Source organism: Dreissena polymorpha, chromosome 10 (assembly GCF_020536995.1).
Source record: "Dreissena polymorpha isolate Duluth1 chromosome 10, UMN_Dpol_1.0, whole genome shotgun sequence".
Taxonomy (NCBI): domain Eukaryota; kingdom Metazoa; phylum Mollusca; class Bivalvia; order Myida; family Dreissenidae; genus Dreissena; species Dreissena polymorpha.
This window is the reverse complement of record NC_068364.1, coordinates 11,250,047-11,268,000: the sequence shown is the minus strand read 5'-3', so window position 1 is coordinate 11,268,000 and position 17,954 is coordinate 11,250,047. Positions and strand designations below refer to the sequence as shown.

The 17,954-nt window shown below is 37.8% G+C and overlaps 1 pseudogene; it reads right to left on the bottom strand.

The window, feature by feature from the left end:
• The window catches only part of LOC127847984 (Golgi-specific brefeldin A-resistance guanine nucleotide exchange factor 1-like), a 52,833-nt pseudogene that overhangs the window by 23,238 nt on the left and 11,641 nt on the right, over positions 1-17,954 (bottom strand).

The window sequence follows — 17,954 nt, the reverse complement described above, 5'->3', positions numbered from 1 at the left end:
ATTGAGCTAATAAACATATAGTGTTGTGACATTCTCATTTATATAGATGACGCATTCGGTAAATGTGCTTCTAGACAACGTTTGTTTGTATAGTTAATAAGAATGATATCGTTAGGACTACGTGTAAACATAGGTACGTTAAATTGGTGTTGTGTATCGTTTCAACAACATATATGTTACATATATTTATATACGTGTAATTAAGATCGACCTATCGAGAATTTGTTGGTTTTAAGAAAAGCCTTTAAACAGTTAACGTTTGTCTATTTAATTCCTTATTAAATTTTCATGAATTCCTTGCTAGTTTACACACAATTACATGTCTTGTATACCTTTGAATATCTATTTAATTTCCGAACAAGTCCTTTTAAAATAAATTTATATTCTTTTCAAGTTGTTGACTAGGTTATAATCCAATTCAATCGCAATGTTATGAAACTCATTTTGCTTGTTACGTTGGGGGGAAAAAACACAATCGTTTCACCAACTTGTTCAAACTTACGACGCTCAGGTAAATGCTTACGATATAAATGCAATACAAAATTCCACTTTGAACTGATGTACTGATCTGTTTATTATAAAACTGTGTTTAATTTAATGTATAGTATTTTAATAGTTATTTGACTTGTATGCGCTGTAAGTGTTTGTTTAAAATTGAACGAAATAAACATATAGCGTTGGTTGTTCAGTGTTGCCCGTGGTGTTAGGCCTCTTGCGGATGCAGTATTACCGGGAAACGTCTGGGATTCCTAGTGGCGACCCCGTGCTCGTTCTTCAAACTGACAACACACTGCATTGTGCTCTAAAATGTAACAGCTTAGCAGTTTGCCAAGCGTTTAGGTTCGCTAACAGAACTTGTGAGCTGTTTAATGCTTCTATCGTCCCCTGTCATGGAAGTGAGTGTTTCGCAGTTTACACAGGTATGTAAAACTGTTTAAATGAGAATGACTGGTGTGAGAAAAAGGGACTTAATGACTATTTTTTGACAAATGTTGTATATTTCAAAAGTAAGGAATTATATTCAAACAATCAAAGTTAATCGACTGACTGAGGCGTTTTTGGAAAAACGTTTCTTTAAATGGATATTCTTATTTCTAAACAAAACGCTAAAATAGGAAATCGTTAGAAAACCTAATAATAGATTTATCGATATATTTTTTTAAATACCTGTATTATTGCATACTATTTGTGTATATAAGTATTCTACAGTACTATCCCGAAACACAAAAAATAGACTTTATAATAACAGTTTAAAATAATTAATATATATTTCATTAGATAAGAGTGTTCATAATTTTATACAAAACTTTACAAAACCTATTGATACCGATTTTCTGGATTGTTTAAAAAATTGTAAAATTTCAACATAATTTCTCTTTCATAAAGTTATAGTTTTGATGTGTTTCTGATATCGTACACATATAACAGTTAACACATTTTAAAACGGTATTATAATTAAAAGAATTAAAAGTAAGACAGTCAACACATTTTGGGTATTTTGTAAATACTAATTTCAGACCGCACACTGTGCCTGATCAACTTGATTCACAAACGACAGGATTTTATATATATCAGACAGTGTTCACAACAATGGAACATATAGTGGAATGAACATTATTATTAGTTTAATTTTTCCCATCGTATTGATTGTATCTGATTCCAACCACTATTGCTACAACGACAGGTTCAACCGGTCATTTCACATGGTTCTGCATATGCTTGTAGAAGCGAATTCAGAACAAAGCACATAACATCAATTATAACAGATCGTGAACTTCGATGGCATTCCTATTAATTCATTATACTCCATGGCATTCATTCGAATTCGTCGCACTTGAATACATACCATGGTCATTGACCGCATTGTTTCAGTACCGGCTTAAAGGGGCCTTTTCACAGATTTTGGCATTTTTTAACTTTTTCATTAAATGCTTTATATCGATAAATGTAAACATTGGATCGTAAAAGCTCCAGTAAAAAATCAAGAATAAAATTAAAAAAAGGAAAAAAGCATTGTCGGGACCAGGTTTCGAACCAGTGACCCCTGGAGTCCTGCCAGAGTCCTGAAGTAAAAACGCTTTAGCCTACTGAGCTAATCCGCCGATTACACGTATTAGATGTATTTTAAACCTTATATAAGCAATCTTCGTAGTTTCACAAAATTTAACGACAAAAACAGAACTCTCCAAATTATTCAATCGTTTCGCGTTGCAACGCTTTATAATTTTTAGGTTTTAAAATCGTCAAAAGATGCATATAATGGCTATATTAGACCATGGTAAATGTTCAGTATTACTGTTTCCTCACAAATATCATAACTAAAACGAAAATTTGCGAATCTGAAACAACTTTTTTCAATTTTGTCAATTTACCAAAGCGTGAAAAGTTCCCTTTAATATAGTTTATTATAATTATACGCTGGACGCATGATGCCTCTGTGAGAGCACAGTTTCTCTGACGTTAAACTGTTACATCTTTTAGAGCTTATGGCTTAAACGTTAATGTGGTAAAATATACTTATGAATTTTATCATGTTCACGAGTCTCAAACTTCTCAGTCACATGTGTGAGAAATTATCTACGTGTTTTATACATCATGCATTTGTGAAAGTATGTTATAATATAATACAAAATGTATATGTTTGAATTCTTCACTGGTAGTTAATATATTCAATATGCCGACTTGCTTTGATAATGGAAGTACACATATTCGTTGAGAAAATAATCGTTTAAGCCCTTTGTGTAATGGGTTAGCTGGCTTTTGTTTTATTATTAGACAATAACAATGCAAAGCAGTATCATATCGAAGAACAATTTATTGTTTCATTACACACAATTGAAAACACAAACGATATTAAATATTTTTTGTCCAACACCCAAAGAACTTGTCGCTATGCATTATTTTAAGAAAAGTATGCTCATTGAAACCCGTTACACATTTTATATTTTCATAGCGGACGGCTGGCCTAGTTGTCCGGATGGGTGGCTGGTATTTGAAGGCTCCTGTTTCATGTTTGGTAACTCGTCCGCAAACTTCACAGCAGCTCAGGTTTGACCTCACATTTTGTTTTTATTCACATAATTTGACGCAAACTAATTGATGCTAGAGATTGTTATAAACATACTAATTGATGTTAGAGATTGGTATATATATACTAATTGATGCTAGACATTGGTATTAACATACTTGTAGACAAACTCCAGTGGAGATAGGGCTGTTTTAATGACAAAATTAAGTGTTACTTTGAAAACATTGCATGTTATTTTTGATAATCTGCTTACGTGATCTACGTTTCATTTCCCGATGAACCATCTATTGTTACAAATTAATAATTGTTATTCATTGAGCGCACCACGTCTTTACCAATAAGTGACCCGATTACGTCATTGTTTTGCAATAACTTTAGTGACCTTGCTTTTCATTAGTCAATTCAAAAATGACGTTATTGTTTGGTGACAACACTATGCCGTTTGACGATCATGAAACCAATAGTTAAACGACATTATAACTCCAGCAAATAATCCATTGTGGCCGTTGTAGAAAGAAAATGCCGCATTTAAACACAATGCGTTGCATTTTAAAATTATATTATTTAATTAATCAACGTATTAACTGGTTAATGTATGCATTAACGCCGTTGGCGTATATTCCAAGATTTCACAAACCAATCAAATTCAGATAAATGTATTAAATCTTGACACACTAGTATTTCGATATAGCAAAATCAACAGTGGAGGTTCTATCATGTAATTTACGTTATGTTAACGTCTTTTCGCAAAGAATTTCTGTAAGTCACATGGAGGGAACCTGATACACGTTAATTCGGCGCAAGAGAACGATTTCGTACGGAGCCATGCTCGCACCCTTCAAGGTATGGACTTACGAACTCTTTTCGAACAGATCATGCAAGCCTCTGCTTTGACCTGAACATACGTAAAACAACTTTAATTATCGTTGTAAAATACGATGGCGTAACAAGACAACATAATAACTTGTATCTTTATCAATTTATATCGTGTAGTAAGACACTATACAAAAAGGAAAGCACTTGTTTAATTGATATATATTTGGTATATTGTTGTTCAGGGCGCTTTTGGTTGGGACTTAACCAGCCTGAAGAGGGACACTGGATATGGGTGGACACAAACACAACTGATACGTTTCTGGGTACGCGTGTGTTGTTATGTGTTGATGACATGTCACAGATTTATATCGAGTCTGTAATATGTATATCGTAAACGCTGGTCTTGATTGGTATAACAATGTCGATTGTGTTATAAACTAGGCTGGGCCCCAGATGAGCCGGATTGGTCGGCAGGAGAGTGTGGTGTTTTTGAAGGCATGAAGGATTATCAATGGGCAGACTACCCATGTGTCTATAATGACGTCATTCCGCTATGTGAAATAAGGTTGGTGAACCAGTTAAGGTTGTAATATGTTAATTGCAATATTGCATTTCATATTATCGTATGTTCTACATCGTGAATCCTTATATACCTGTGTATGATTTATGTTTTGTCATGTGTTTTTTAGGTAATTGGTTACTTGAAATACCAGAATGTTGGGTCTAACTTATAATGTATCTTCTGATATTGTTTCTGGAGAATAATTGTTGCTAAATATTATTATGTTGTACATATTTCAAAGTAAATTATGCATTTCCAAAATAACTCATTATACGTGTGTATGAATGTGTTCTAAGATCGTTAACCAAGATAACTTAATGTCTACAAAATTAAACTTCTATGAAACGAGAAACGCATGCGGGTTCACTATTACGTACATGTGATCGTATTTTTGGCATGTGGTACCATTTATCATGAATACAACCCTAACTAATAATATTAATATATTATAATGATACCCATCAAATCAGATTCATTGAAAGCAAATGCACACCAACGAGAACACTGTATTTGTATATATAACTTGTTTATTGCACGTACAGGTATTAATTGTTTGCATTAAAGACATTTTAATAATTCTTGATCTATAGTGTATATTACACTGTGGTGCTCCGCTTAGTTGTATCGCATGAGTTCATTGCGTGACGTTGTATTTTGCATGCACACTGTGCGAATGGAATTTATTGTGCACACTCATCGAAAGTTCGAAACAGTTATCTGAACACAGCAACCATAAAATATTTCATTTATTATTTACATTCTTACGATGAAAAACAGCACTACTATTCACCAACGTAACAGTTGATGTATACATTAAAAAAACGTTACTTTACATTGAACGACGCGAATATATAATTATGAGATTTACATTAATTACTCCTTCGTCTATCAAAAGTCCCTTTTTCTAACATTTTCCCGAGAACGGATTTCAGCTTTTGAAATACGAAATTCTGAAATTCTTCTATATTTGGAACCAAAAATACACCCATATTTCAGTAAGCTCATTCATATGTCAATAATAAAATCTGTTTCATTACAGTGGCAAATAATCTTTTGGTGTTGTTGGTTAAAATATACCAACAGAAGCATGGTACACTGCGTGATGGAAGAAAAAGTTTGTGAATCATTGGAAAAAAAATCCGTTCCAGCATTGAAATTTGTTTTGGAAATAATATGTATTATTTAACCTGTGTTCTTGATTTGATGCATTAATCAAGAAATAAAAGTTTCGCTATGCATATGATTGTAGTTTTCCTTTCCCGTTGTACTTAATATTGTAAAGGCGATTCGTCAACATTATGTTTCATACCTTACAATTGTTATTAACACAAGTGCGAAAATTTATTGTTGATATGACTTTGAATAAATCCTAAGTACACCGGTATGTCGATATCTCCTTTCAACTGTACGTTTCAGACACGGGACACTTTAAGACTTACGTTAACTCCGATAGAGCTTCTCCGAAATGTCAAAACCTACTCTGCTCAGCGTGAACATTAAGTATCTTATTTAGAGATTACGACGGTAATATAAAATAAAAATAAAATAAAAATAATGCTTATAAAGCAGGTATTGCTTGTGCCATAAATAACACTTCATTATGCGGTGTGTCATTAAAGGAGTAACTGATAAACAAATGCAAAGGTTTACATTAAGAACGGTCCATAACTTTGAATGAACCTTTACACAATAGAAAGATTAAGTCAACAGTGCCCAATACAGTTAACTATCCATGGAGAGAAGGTAAATAGATGAACGCACAGTAAATTAATGTAAAATAGGCACAAAACATTTGGAGGGAGTAGGTTTACTGCTTGAAAGTCCTTGAATATGTAAGTTGAAAAGTCTACTTTGTTGAAAAAGTCTGTAAACGAGTATACTCCCCCCCATGCTCTTGTATAAACATGAAGTTCCAACCTTAGAGAGCTTGTATCAACATGAAGAACCAACCTTAGAGAGCCTGTATAAACATGAAGTACCAACCTTAGAGAGCTTGTATCAACATGAAGTACCAACCTTAGAGAGCTTGTATAAACATGAAGTACCAACCTTAGAGAGCTTATATCAAAATGAAGTACCAACCTTAGAGAATTTGTATTAACATGAAGTACCAACCTTAGGGAGCTTGTATAACATGAAGTACCAACCTTTGAGAGCTTGTATAAACATGAAGTACCAACCTTGGAGAGCTTGTATAACATGAAGTACCAACCTTTAAGAGATTGTATTAGCATGAAGTGCCAACCTTAGAAAGCTTGTTTAAGCATGAAGTACCAACCTTAGAGAGCTTGTATCAAAATGAAGTACCAACCTTAGAGAGCTTGTATAAACATGAAGTACCAACCTTACAGAGCTTGTATAAACATAAAATACCAACCTTAGAGAGCTTGTATAAACATGAAGTACCAACCTTACAGAGCTTGTTTAAACATGAAGTACCAACCTTACAGAGCTTGTATAAACATGAAGTACCAACCTTAGCGAGCTTGTATAAACATGAAGTACTAACCTTAGAGAGCTTGTAAGAACATGAAATACCAACCTTAGAGAGCAGCTTTGTCAGATCCTCAAACAGGTTTATACAGGAGAGGTCACAGTCATAGTTGAGGTAGAGCTCAGTCACCAGGCCAGGTATCCTCCACAGCTAAACCATGGACTCCAGGGCTAGCTCTCGCACCTCGTATGTGATCCGTTGGTGGGTTGATGTGATTATCTCACTCAGCCTTGTTAGGTACATCTGTGGAAAGTGGGAAATAAAGTTACAATCTGTATGCATCTGACATTTTGTACACTACAAGTCTGGTTGAAAATGCCATAAGTAGTGGTATGTTAATGAACAAAAAGGGGTTGGAGATGGATTCTGATGTGTAGGAGCTGAACCATCGAAAGTAGTCCATGCTTCTTAACAATACACAATCATGAAAAAGAATTAAAACAATCAATTTCATGAGAACAATACAGTAGTAAACAAGGTTCAAGATCAATAATAAATGTGTTCTTTGTCGAGTCCGATCACTTGATTAGTATATGGGTTTGAATAACACGGAATACAAAGTTTGCCAATATTACGTTACAACTGCACGTTCAAAAGAAAAATCTTCAAATATCATGTCTTGGAATAAAAAGCCCTAGAACTTCCATGGCTGGATTTTAGATATTGGAAGTCTTAGAACTTCCATGGCTGTAAATTTTAGGCATTGAATGTCTAAGAACTTCCATGGCTGCAATTTAAGATTTGAAAGTCTTCAAACTTCCATAGCTGAAATTTTGGACTACAATTTTGGAATTGGACGTCCTTAAACTTGAATTAGAACATTTTTGCAAGTTTCATGACACAAATTTGGTAAATGAAAGCTATGGAACACAAAAAATATTTTAAAGGAAAAGCTCACCTCTAATTGGAGTTTCAAATGAAAGCGCAGGGATTCAAACAGGAGGAAACACACGCGCAGGGCAGCTGCAGACAGGGACAGCCTTTTAGAGTGCACAAGCTGATATACAAGAGCAGTAGTTCTGATAATAGGTCTGCTGATAGGCTGTTAGGTGAGCCCACTGGCTGTTTATGCACACCTGATATATCTGCAAGTAACCTAAGATTACCTCCGAAGATCTTGTGAGCCTTGTGAATGAATTCCATGATAGATAGTATGTTTGTAGCAGCTTTGTTCATAATATAATATTATAAACTTTCAGAGCTTGTTCATATATATTGAATTCCATGCAATTGAATATTTAAATACTTTAATAAACAAATAGAATGGGAGTACTATTAGTTGCCATTCTTAATTTATAACAATAATAACAATAATTTCAAAACATTTAAAACATTTCATAACGCCCCATAAAAACTAGAGGTTTATCACAGATTTGACTTATGCTTTATTTATTGTTTTGTTAGCTTTGATTAAGGGCAAATAGATTTTAAAAAAGAGCGGTTCAATTTGGATGCATCAGTTATAGCAACAACTGCACTTTACTGGAATAACAACCAACCAATTGTCAAAGTGACTCCAATAGACCCCCTTATAATTGTCTAAGCGGAGGTACGAAGTCAACAGTAAACACACACAATAGCTGCATTTAGAGTCAACTTCATAAATCCTCATCACCACAAGTTCAAACAAGCAATTTTGTTGAATTGACATGCCCCGCCAATTTCAAAATGTTATGACCGACCGACGGATGGAGAGACAGACGGAATGACGTACAGACGAAATGACGAAAAAGCTATTTTTATATCCCTCTGCCATTCGCAGGGGATAACAAGTATGAGCTTACCATGAACAAGTATCTGCACATATCGTCCTTGACCAGGTAGATAAGGGAGGCTGATGTTGTCTGCCCCTGACTCCAGGGCCACCGTGAGCAGGCTCAGCCCTATGTGGATCATCACGTCCGTGTTGTGGCGGTCCAGGGTGTTGGTCAGTGATACCAGGAACCGGAATAGTTCCCGAACGCATGGGAGGCCATACGGAATGAGTGGCGTAGAGTCTGGAAAAAATCAAAGTTTGATCGTGTGTTTTGACTTTTTTAGTTTTATTAGCATTTTAGTCATATCATGGCAATAAGTTGGAATAAAACTCAAGTTATCATATAACCAATTCTCTAAGCAAGTTTGAAAAAGACTGGGCAAGAAATGTGAGTTTTAAAAATGTTCAAAAGTGTTTGCTATAGCCCGTTGTAATCAGGCGAGCACTTGGCACATAAATATACGACAGATTTAAGATATACCCATACGAAACGAAATAGTGCTCAAAAGCTTACCCTCAGGATGGTAACCCTGGTGTGGTATAAATCTCTCGCCACGCGGATTAACGCGTTCATCGTTCAAGGTATTGCTTGCATCATTTGAGTCCGCAGTGGGTCCGCTGCAGTCTGGCACACTCTGTGGGTCCTCTTCCCCCTGGTCTGATTGGGACACGGGCAGACTAACCTCACTGGCTGACCTCACCAGGCTCTCCTCCTCAGGGATAGCAAGCGAGATGTGCTCTGTTAAAACAGGGGGGTTTTATATGAACAGCGCTGTAGGAAAATGGGGCTAAATGCATTTTTTGTTATGCATTGTCCCAGATTAGCTTGTACAAGGACAACACTTTCCACTCTTATGATATTTTCCTTTTAAAGAACGTCTCTTCTTTCTAAAAATACAGTTTAGATGGAAAGTGTCATCACAAATTAGCCTGTGCCAACGCACAGGCTAATCTTGGAAGACTTTTTAACCAACATGTATTAAACCCTGTATTCCCAAAGCGTGATCCACATTAAGTAATTATAGCTATTTTAGGCATCTGATTTAAAGTTCAAATGAAAATCTGATTGGGTTTTGTTGATCCATCCATGATCACATAAACAAACAAAACTAACAAATATCCTCTACATATTTTTAAAACATGAATAATGCACAACATTTTCACACTCAACTAGCGATAAAGAAAACAGGTTGATCAATGATTCACTGGAACCAAATTTCTGTTTGTATAAGTGTGTGTAAGGACCCACAACTTTTTCATTTGAAAAAAGAACTTTGGAACTTTTCAGACGTGTTGCCTGATGACTGGTCAATATAAAACAAGAAACCGTCGGAGACGGGTGATGCTCCCCAACGGTTTTTTGTCACAATATTGCACTATATATTCAGATAAAAGGAAATGTCTCGAGGGCACAGTAGTTGGGGGGGGGACAAGAATTTTTTTATAGAAAATTTCAAAGGGCCATAACTCTGTGAAAAATCATCTGACCAGAACCCGCTGATAATATGCACATCTCTTCTTGGTAGTGAAGCTTCCCATAAAGTTTCATTGAATTCCGGTCATAAGTTGCTGAGAAATAGCCCGGAAAAAAATTGTGCACGGACGGACAGACAGACAGACGCACACACGGACAGACGAAGCGGCGACTATTTGCTCCCCCCAAAATAAATTTTGGGGGAGCATAAAAAAAAACAAGAGCACCGCATAACGAGTGCCAACGCTCGGCTGCGAAAGCTTGTCAGAATTATATATTTTTTTAGAGGTCACGGTGACCTTGACCTTTGACCTAGTGACCAAAAATTGGGTGTGGCGTGTAGAACTCATCAAGGTGCATCTACTTATGAAGTTTCAAAGTTGTAGGTGGAAGCACTTTGATTTAAGAGCCAATAGTAAGGTTTTAGCACGACGCCTACGGCGGACGGCTGACGGCGGACAACGAGCTGGCTATGACAATACCTCGGGTTTTCTCCGAAAACAGCCAAGCTAAAAAAAGGTGTGGCGTGTAGAAATGAGGAAGGTGAATGTACATAGTACATATGAAGTTTAAAAGTTGTAGGTGGAAGCACTTTTATTGTAGAGGCTATGTTAAAGTTTTATATTAGAGGTCACAGCAACCTTGACCTTTGACCTAGTGACCCAAAAATGGGTGTGGCGTGTAGAACTCATCAAGGTGCATGTACATATGAAGTTTCAAAGTTGTAGGTGGAAGCACTTTGATTTAAGAGCGATTGTAAAGGTTTATGTTAAATTTTTATATTAGAGGTCACAGTGACCTTGACCTTTGACCTAGTGACCCCAAAATGGGTGTGGCGTGTAGAACTCATCAAGGTGCATCTACATATGAAGTTTCAAAGTTGTAGGTGGAAGCACTTTGATTTTAGAGCCTATGTTAAAGTTTTATATTAGAGGTCACAGTGACTTTGACCTAGTGACCAAAATGGGTGTGGCGTGTAGAACTCATCAAGGTGCATCTACATATGAAGTTTCAAAGTTGAAGGTGGAAGCACTTTGATTTTAGAGCAAATGTTAAGGTTTTAGCACGATGCCTACGGCGGACGGCGGACGTCAGACGGCGGACGACGAGCTGGATATTACAATACCTCGGGTTTCCTGCGAAAACAGCCGAGCTAAAAAAGATGTGTTTGGGTAATTGATGATGTCCAATTAGCAAACGGAGGTCCAAGGGTTCAATTCCTACTGTAGGGGAACTTATCAAAGTCTACTGCAAATTGCACCAAATGCGGGTTCTACTAAAGAAACAAATCTCATGAATGTCTCAATAAATCTGAGGCTATCAATGCAATCTAGCTAAAACAGGTTTTAATTGACTAAATTTACTTGAAAATTATCAGAAAGGCACTGTTATTGACAGAACCCACAATTTAAAATTAAGACATTGGTGTAAAACTATGCAACATACCTTTGAAGTCAGTTGAAGAGATGTTTCTTCTTAAACTGTCATCTCCTTCCAGGCTCTCCACTTTTAAACTAGAATCCTCTTGATGGATATTGTATGACTCCATATCAGAGGCATCCTGGAAAAAATGAGGCAAAACAATGTGACAATGACAGTCGATACATATGGTTTTGAATTTCAGCTTATAAGTAGTTCATTAGAAACAATTTCTGCAAAATTTCATTTTTTATTTTTAGTGTAAATTTCGAGTTGTGTGCTTTAATTTGTGTGATACAAATATTATATTTCTGTCAGAAACATTTTTCTGTCAGAAATACTGACAGAAAAATGTTTCTGACATAAAAACGCACCTTCACGAGTTTAGCACATCACAAAATACTTTTTGTTTGTTAAGAGATACATTACTAGCAAAACAAACAGCCTGACAATATGGAATTTAAATTTTGTAAGGAATATACTGTTATGTCTTTGAACACATACCAGTTGAAAATTATTTTTCATTAATCATAAAGAAGTGTGATATAAAAGATGTGCAGTAGAACATCAACATTGAAACCAGAAATTACCGCATTAAATTCCTTTCCAAAGCTTTTTTTATCTATTACAACAAAACTCCCAGCAACGAATGGGAATTTATTTTTTTTACCCGCCTGCAACAGTAGAAGTGCTCCTCATAACTCACCCAACTACAATTTTTTGCTAGACAATATTTCAGCATTCAAAATATTCAAACATGAGACATCATCGATACTTGAAAGCCTTTCACGATGTCAATAATGGTTGTTCCTTCCACAGGGGTTGTGCATATACTTTCCCGTGATGCCTCCACATATGCTACACCCGGATCCACAACCTCTCGTGATCTCATTTCTACACCACTGTCATGGCCTTCTGACACGTCGTCACCCTGGAACCAACAATAACAGGCCAAATAGTTTATTTTGCTGTTTTCAACAATATTTTCATCTAATCAAGGTGCTCAGTTCCCCTACTCACACTTTTTCACGGTAAGTCGGCTACTCAGTTCAAAATGCACATACTCATGCTAGTTATTGACAACTGCATACTCAGGCTAGTTATTGACAACTGCATATTCAGGCTAGTTATTGACAACTGCATATTCAGGCTAGTATTTGACAACTGCATACTCAGGCTAGTTATTGACAACTGCAAACTCATGCTAGTTATTGACAACTGCATACTCAGGCTAGTTATTGACAACTGCATACTCAGGCTAGTTATTGACAACTGCATACTCAGGCTAGTTATTGACAACTGCATATTCAGGCTAGTTATTGACAACTGCATACTCAGGCTAGTTATTGACAACTGCATATTCAGGCTAGTAATTGACAACTGCATACTCAGGCTAGTTATTGACAACTGCCTTACTTTAAGCAGAGGTCGGGGCAGAATGGAAATAGAAATAATTCCATGACCAATCTGCACACATAAGTACTGTCAAGACAATACTGACATATAAGGAGTGTAACGCTTAATTCCTCTAACTTTGTGGGGTCATAAAAAACTGGTGACATGGCTTAATTGGTTATATCTTAGATCTTGTAACCCAAGATTTGATCATTTTTCGTATCAACATCTGTTTAAAGTTTTCTGTGTTGCTAATAGTATACATGTGGCATTTGAGTGAATATCTATGGGCCAATAGTAAATGGTGGCACCCTTAAAACCAGTTTAAACCATAAATGATATACTTTGCATTTTATCATTCCCCAGTTGTTTGGTTTTGTGCTGTCAGGGCTTTTTTTCTTGAAGTGATGAAAGAATCTAGCCTCCCATTTAAGATTCAAAATTTCAATCAAGAAAGGAGGAAAAATGTCCAAGGTAAACTTAAAATTTGCATCATTTTAAGAAACTCCATTTGGGAAAGAAGCGTTTTCATTTGGTGAAGGGGCCTGTATAAGCCCCTGCTAAAGACAGAAAAAAGACTCCCTGGCTTTTTGAACAGTTGGGCCATGGACACTTGTCATAAATAAAGGACCTCGGCATTATGATAATAAAACTTTCCTGCCGATGCCAACATACTTTCAGTTCCTTAAAAAAAATGACATCCAAATTTAAATGCCTCTATATTTTGAATAACTTCCAAATCGTCAACCAAAGGGACTTCCAAGTACGTCTGCTAACCTCCTTCCTCCCTGGTACTGTTGGTTCATCTGCACCCCCTCCCACAGACGGCACACTCTGACCTCCCCTTGAGGCGGGATCTCCACATGCCTGTCCCCTCTCCCCCGCCCCGCCCACTCCCCCGGGGTCATCAGTCTCTGTCCCTGCCACGGAGGTCTGATCCACAGACTGGTGAGGGCCGCTAGAGGGCTTGAGCTTTTTTTGCTTCAGTTTCGGGGACTTCTTGCGACGGCTCAGACGGTTTTGATCCACACCACCAGTCCTCATTTTTAACTGTTAATAACAATGTGCACCCATATTTTCTTTACTGGTATTACCAATTTTTATTCTTTAATCTTAAACTTTTGAGAATTAAATTCTTTGTTTCAACAATTTTGTTACACATACAAGACATTCTCATTGTGTTGTCATATGTACTAACCCACGCAAAACAAAGTCTGTGCCAATATATGTAAAGTCTTCTGAACATTGTTACCCTGCTCACACTTTTTCTGGGTCAGCTGGTAAACATGTACTTATATATAACCGGTATCATATTAGTCACTGATAACTGACCTACTTGAATCAGAGGTAGTAAGAATGGCTGTAAAAATAATTTCATAAACAATCCGCACACAAGTTATGTACAAGGACAGGAAATAAGCCTGTGATCCTTGGATTTGTAGTCCAGTTTAACAACTAAACAAGCAGGCTCCATTATAATTGGCACATTTTTCAAATACTATGTCTCAATCGATTTCTAAACTGTCTGACTGTGTGTTTTGATATTTACAGAAGAAGCTCACAATCAACCAAAAAATGCACTCCTGTATTATACAGAAAACAATATTTATCTGTCTAAACAAGAGCTGTCACCATAGGATGACTTATGCCCCCTATAAACGCTTGGTAGAAGTTATCAGTTTTTTTCGAAACCTGAATGCAGATTTGGAAACCTAAACGCGGACCCTAAGTTCAAGGTCAAGGTCACAGGGGTCAAAATTTGTGTGTGTATGGAAAGGCCTTGTCCATATACACATGCATGCCAAATATAAAATTGCTATCTGATGCTTCATAGAAGTTATGAGCATTTTTCGAAATCTAAAGGCAAAGTGTGACGGACAGACGGACGGACAGTCCGATCACGTTATGCCCTCATTGGGGGGCATTAAAATGTCTTAGAATATCAAAATAAATCAGAAAGCCACATAAACTAGAGAGTGGACACCATGCTAAATCCTTGGGATGCACTAAGTGACCCCGTGACCTAGTTTTTGACCCGGCATGACCCATATTCGAACTTGACCTAGATATTGTCTTTATACAACTTCTGACCAAGTTTGTTAAAGATCAGATGAAAACTACTTCAATTAGAGAGCGGACACCATGCTAAATCCTTGAAATGCACTAAGTGACCCCGTTACCTAGTTTTTGACCCGGCATGACCCATATTCGAACTTGACATAGATATTGTCTTGATACAACTTCTGACCAAGTTTGGTAAAGATCAGATGAAAACTACTTCAATTAGAGAGCGGACACCATGCTTAATCCTTGAAATGTACTTAATGACCCCGTGACCTAGTTTTTGACCCGGCATGACCCATATTCAAACTTAACCTAGATATTGTATTGATACAACTTCTGACCAAGTTTGGTAAAGATCGGATGAAAACTATTTGAATTAGAGAGCGGACACGAAAAGTGTGACAGACTGACAGACAGACTGACGGACAGTGCGAAAACTATATACCCCCTTTTCTTCGAAAGGGGGCATAAAAATATGAAATAGTCCTTGTACCTTCTTCATGTTAGCATTCCATTTGGGGTCTTCCTTGAACTGGGGTAGCCTTGTGAAGAGCAACTGAACCATGTCCATCAAGGTGTGCTCGGCTAAACGGCGCAGTAACTCTGTGCACAGAAATCTCAGTGAGCTTGTTATATGAGCCTTGTTCTGGGAAAACTATGCATAATGCATGTGCGTAAAGTGTTACCGCAGATTACCCTGTAAAGCTTGCACACACTAATCAGGGAAGTCACTTTCTGCTGTAAAGCCTGCACACACTAATGAGAGACGTCACTTTCTGCTGTAAAGCCTGCACACACAAATGAGAGACGTCTCTTTCTGCTATAAAGCCTGCACACACTCATCACAGACGTCACTTTCTGCTGTAAAGCCTGCACACACTCATCACAGACGTCACTTTCTGCTATAAAGCCTGCACACACTCATCACAGACGTCACTTGCTGCTGTAAAGCATGCACACACTAATCAGAGACGTCACTTTCTGCTATAAAGCCTGCACACACTAATCAGAGACGTCACTTTCTGCTGTAAAGCCTGCACACACTAATCAGAGACGTCACTATCTGCTGTAAAGCCTGCACACACTAATCAGAGACGTCACTTTCTGCTGTAAAGCCAGCACACACTAATCAGAGACGTCACTTTTTGCTATAAAGCCTGCACACACTAATCACAGACGTCACTTTCTGCTGTAAAGCCTGCACACACTAATCAGAGACGTCACTTTCTGCTATAAAGCCTGCACACACTAATCAGAGACGTCACTTTCTGCTGTAAAGCCTGCACACACTAATCAGAGACGTCACTTTCTGCTGTAAAGCCTGCACACACTAATCAGAGACGTCACTTTCTGCTATAAAGCCTGCACACACTCATCAGAGACGTCACTTTCTGCTATAAAGCCGGCACACACTAATCACAGACGTCACTTTCTGCTGTAAAGCCTGCACACACTAATCAGAGACGTCACTTTCTGCTATAAAGCCTGCACACACTCATCAGAGACGTCACTTTCTGCTATAAAGCCTGCACACACTAATCACAGTCGTCACTTTCTGCTGTAAAGCCTGCACACACTAATCAGAGATGTCACTTTCTGCTGTAAAGCTTGCACACACTAATCACAGACGTCACTTTCTGTTGTAAAGCCTGCACACACTCATCAGAGACGTCACTTTCTGCTGTAAAGCCTGCACACACTAATGAGAGACGTCACTTTCTGCTGTAAAGCCTGCACACACTAATCAGAGACGTCACTTTCTGCTGTAAAGCCTGCACACACTAATCAGAGACGTCACTTTCTGCTATAAAGCCTGCACACACTAATCAGAGACGTCACTTTCTGCTGTAAAGCATGCACACACTAATCAGAGACGTCACTTTCTGCTGTAAAGCCTGCACACACTCATCAGAGACGTCACTTTCTGCTGTAAAGCCTGCACACACTAATGAGAGAGGTCACTTTCTGCTGTAAAGCCTGCACACATTTATCAGAGACGTCACTTTCTGCTGTAAAGCCTGCACACACTAATCAGGGACGTCACTTTCTGCTGTAAAGCCTGCACACCCTTATCAGAGACGTCACTTTCTGCTGTAAAGTCTGCACACACTCATCAGAGACGTCACTTTCTGCTGTAAAGCCTGCACACACTCATCAGAGACGTCACTTTCTGCTATACAGCCTGCACACACTAATCACAGACGTCACTTTCTGCTGTAAAGCCTGCACACACTAATCAGAGACGTCACTTTCTGCTATAAAGCCAGCACACACTAATCAGAGACGTCACTTTCTGCTGTAAAGCCTGCACACACTCATCAGAGACGTCACTTTCTGCTGTAAAGCCTGCACACACTAATCAGAGACGTCACTTTCTGCTGTAAAGCCTGCACACACTAATCAGAGACGTCACTTTCTGCTGTAAAGCCTGCACACACTCATCACAGACGTCACTTTCTGCTGTAAAGCCTGCACACACTCATCAGAGACGTCACTTTCTGCTGTAAAGCTTGCACACACTAATCACAGACGTCACTTTCTGCTGTAAAGCCTGCACACACTAATCAGAGACGTCATTTTCTGCTATAAAGCTAGCACACACTAATCAGAGACGTCACTTTCTGCTGTAAAGCCTGCACACACTCATCAGAGACGTCACTTTCTGCTGTAAAGCCTGCACACACTAATCAGAGACGTCACTTTCTGCTGTAAAGCCTGCACACACTAATCAGAGATGTCACTTTCTGCTGTAAAGCCTGCACACACTAATCAGAGATGTCACTTTCTGCTGTAAAGCCTGCACACACTAATCAGAGATGTCACTTTCTGCTGTAAAGCCTGCACACACTAATCAGAGATGTCACTTTCTGCTGTAAAGCCTGCACACACTAATCAGAGACGTCACTTTCTGCTGTAAAGCCTGCACACACTAATCAGAGACGTCAC